We start from the raw sequence: 4288 nt of genomic DNA on the forward strand, positions 1-4288 counted from the left end.
CATTTATCATAATTTGGTTTTAGATAGATTATGGCCTAATGAATTTATTTTAATTGACTGATTTCCTTTTATGAACTGTAACTCTATAAAATTGTTGAAATTGTTGCATGTTGCATTAATATTTTTGTTCAGTATATATTACATAACATCCCAAAAATCCAAGAGGCACCTCGATGAGTGTGAGTGCACTGCAAACCAATACCCAATAAATGTTTCAAAAATGTGTTTCCGAAATCAACCAGCAAATGTTTGTCTCTCACACAAGAGTGAAAATGACTATTTCTTTGACTTGCCCACATAACAAAATACTACAGGCTACTATAGAATTCTGTAGTAAACTGTAGTATACTATACTATGCACTCTAGTATCACTCGATCATGTGTAGTTCTTAGTATATACTTTTGTAGTATATTGTAGAATACTATAGTAAATACTACAGTATTATCCACAACAAGGCAATGTAATAAATCCTTCAGAAATGTCCGCAAAAACACTACAGTCCGCAAAAATACTACATAAACAAACTATAGTAAATACTACAGTATTTACTTTGCATACCCTGGCTATTCCCCTCCTCCATATCCCAATTTGTGCCACCTGTAAGTGAGAAACTGTCACGTTCCTGACCTGTTTTCTGTTGTTTTGTATGTGTGTGATGGTCAGGGCGTGAGTTTTGGGTGGGCAGTCTATGTTTTCTGTTTCTATGTTGGTTTTGGGTTGCCTGGTATGGCTCTTTTTTTTTTTTTTATTGGGGTGGATCAGCTTAATATTGCGGAAAGAATGTTGCTTCCAATGTAATTGTCTGCATCATTTCCAATCCCCCATATTTTTTGGGGTAAATATATATATCCATACACGCATGCATACATATATACATATATACATACACATACCTATATAGACATACATACTTTTTTAAAGAATATACCTTTATTATTATTCCCCGCAACCCTACCACCGCTCCCCCAATTGGAGTAAACTAATAAACACTTCTGCTTTTACCTTCAATTTATACATCTTATACCTATTTTACAGACACAGACTACTTTATAATAGTTCTCTCTTGTTTGTTCTTAGTCCTTCCTCTATTTCTGTTGTCCATCCAATTTTATTTCCACTTGTAACTGTGCTATTTCACAAAAGCTCCGCACCTATACACATTTCACAGATCCCGTATGCCCTACATTGTTTATCTTGTTATTAGTCCCACCCTTCAGTTCCACTCAACCCTTCCCATCTATCTTCCAACATCATCCATTTCGGATTTTTATTTGCCATATATTTTTCAACTGTGCTGTGATGCTTCACAAAAGATTTGAACCTTCCTATTCTCATAGCTTCTACAGATTGTAAATTAAAAATAAACATTTTTGCTAAAATAATTATTATATTATTGATTGATTGACTATGGCTTTTCAAATCCCCCAGTATTGCTATCTGTAGCGTTAGTTCTAGGCAAATGTTGCAATTCTTCAGCCATTCCTGGACCTGTGACCAAAAACGAGCTACATATGGACAATACCAAAATAAATGATCTAATGACTCTGCCTCCTCACAACAGAATCTGCAGAGCTGGGAAGATTGTATACCCCATATATATAACATTCTATTAGTTGCAAGAATTTTGTACAGTAATTTAAATTGAAAAATTCGAAGTTTTGAATCCGGCGTTGTTTTGCGTATCAATTCATAAACCATGTGCCATGGAATGGGGACATCGAAAATCTCTTCCCAACTATTTTGCAATTTATATGGCACAGCTGTCAGTTTTTTGGTCCTTAAATGAAATTGGTATATGTTTTTATTTATCACACTTTTCTTTAACCATTTATGTTCTTTAATACAGGGCCGACATACAAGTTCCTTACTTTTTTCCCCTTCTACTTGCCTCTTCCATTTTTGTGGTAATGCTGCAATTAATTGGTTGTAATTTTGGGTAGAGCAGACATTTCCATATGTCTGTGTTAGCTGCATGTGTGACATAACTCCACCAGTCCTATTTATGATATCATTCACAAAAATTATACCTTTTTTAAACATTTCTTCGATAAATACAGTTTTTTTATCAATTACTATATTTGAATTTAACCACAATATTTGTTGTACTATTTGTTCCGTCCTTTCAGGTGGATTAAACTGAAATTGCAACCAACTTTCTAAGGCTTGTTTAAAAAATAAGGATATTTTGGAGATTATTTCCTTTTCAAACAACCGAAAGTGAGCAGGTGTAATCTGAATAAAGGGAAAAAGGCCCTTCTTGAACATAGGATGAGACATTCGTACCAATTTACTAGAGAACCAGTTTGGATTTAAGTATAACTTTTGTATGACTGATGCCTTTAGTGAGAGGTCTAATGCTTTAATATTTAATAATTTCTGCCCTCCGAATTCATATTCGTTATATAAATAGGCCCTTTTAATTTTATCTGGCTTGCCGTTCCAAATAAAATGGAATATTTTTTGTTCATATAATTTAAAAAGCAGGTCACTAGGTGTAGGCAAAACCATAAGCAAATAGGTAAACTGTGATATGACTAAAGAGTTAATCAGGGTGATTTTTCCACAAATAGACAAGTATTTTCCTTTCCATGGTAGCAAGATCTTATCTATTTTTGCTAACTTTCTATAAAAATTTATTGGAGTGAGATCATTTCTTTCTTTTGGGATTTTTATACCGAGTATGTCCACATCTCCGTCAGACCATTTAATTGGTAAACTACATGGCAATATAAAATGTGTATTTTTTAGTGATCCAATACGTAATATGGTACATTTATCATAATTTGGTTTTAGATAGATTATGGCCTAATGAATTTATTTTAATTGACTGATTTCCTTTTATGAACTGTAACTCTATAAAATTGTTGAAATTGTTGCATGTTGCATTAATATTTTTGTTCAGTATATATTACATAACATCCCAAAAATCCAAGAGGCACCTCGATGAGTGTGAGTGCACTGCAAACCAATACCCAATAAATGTTTCAAAAATGTGTTTCCGAAATCAACCAGCAAATGTTTGTCTCTCACACAAGAGTGAAAATGACTATTTATTTGACTTGCCCACATAACAAAATACTACAGGCTACTATAGAATTCTGTAGTAAACTGTAGTATACTATACTATGCACTCTAGTATCACTCGATCATGTGTAGTTCTTAGTATATACTTTTGTAGTATATTGTAGAATACTATAGTAAATACTACAGTATTATCCACAACAAGGCAATGTAATAAATCCTTCAGAAATGTCCGCAAAAACACTACAGTCCGCAAAAATACTACATAAACAAACTATAGTAAATACTACAGTATTTACTTTGCATACCCTGGCTATTCCCCTCCTCCATATCCCAATTTGTGCCACCTGTAAGTGAGAAACTGTCACGTTCCTGACCTGTTTTCTGTTGTTTTGTATGTGTGTGATGGTCAGGGCGTGAGTTTTGGGTGGGCAGTCTATGTTTTCTGTTTCTATGTTGGTTTTGGGTTGCCTGGTATGGCTCTTAATTAGAGGCAGGTGTTTTGCATTTTCCTCTAATTGAGAGTCATATTAAGGTAGGTTGTTCTCACTGTTTGTTTGTGGGTGATTGTCGCTGTGTCTGTGTTTGTTGCACCACACGGTACTGTCTCGTCTCGGTCGTTCCTGTTCATGTGTTCTTCGTTTCATGTAAGTTCGTAGTTTAGGTCTGTCTTCATCGTTTATTATTTTGTAGGTTATCAAGTTTAGTTTGTTATAGTGTTTTCGTGTTTTTTCCCGTCTTGTTTAATAAAGTCATTATGTATTCACAACCCGCTGCGCCTTGGTCTACTCACTCACCGAAAGAGAGCCGTTACAGAAACCTACATGCGAAGTATAAAACATATATTGTGTGCCCTGTGGTTATAGAAAAGAGTAGAATCTCTGATCTCTCCTACATACAGGTTATACAACATTTGCTCTTTTAGTATTTCTTCAGTAGGTTTCCTCAAGGGGAAAGCCCCCCACTTCTATGTCAATGATAGTAAAACAAAAACACTTCAGTAAACACTACAGTAATTACTAGAGTATATACTCCGATTTTTTACGACAATAATTATACTATAATAAACTGTAAATACTACAGTATAATGCAGTACATACTACAGTATGTATACTTCAGTCTGTAAAAATACTACAGTGAATACTATTGTAGTCCTACCATTGTATACACCAGGAGCCGGCAACCTTTGAGTGGAGTGCCAATTTTCACATTATCCTACCATTTCTAACAATCTGCGTGCCAGTTATGTTTTTCATATGTGCATTT

The 4288-nt window shown here is 34.3% G+C and overlaps 1 non-coding gene across 1 annotated transcript; it reads left to right on the top strand.

Moving 5' to 3' along the window:
- Nucleotides 1-3929: 3929 nt before the first annotated feature.
- Nucleotides 3930-3984, top strand: LOC120051575. Its single transcript, XR_005477288.1, has one exon. It is a non-coding gene; the product is annotated as a U7 small nuclear RNA (small nuclear RNA).
- Nucleotides 3985-4288: the final 304 nt, after the last annotated feature.

This window comes from Salvelinus namaycush, chromosome 7 (genome assembly GCF_016432855.1).
Source record: "Salvelinus namaycush isolate Seneca chromosome 7, SaNama_1.0, whole genome shotgun sequence".
NCBI classification, from domain to species: domain Eukaryota; kingdom Metazoa; phylum Chordata; class Actinopteri; order Salmoniformes; family Salmonidae; genus Salvelinus; species Salvelinus namaycush.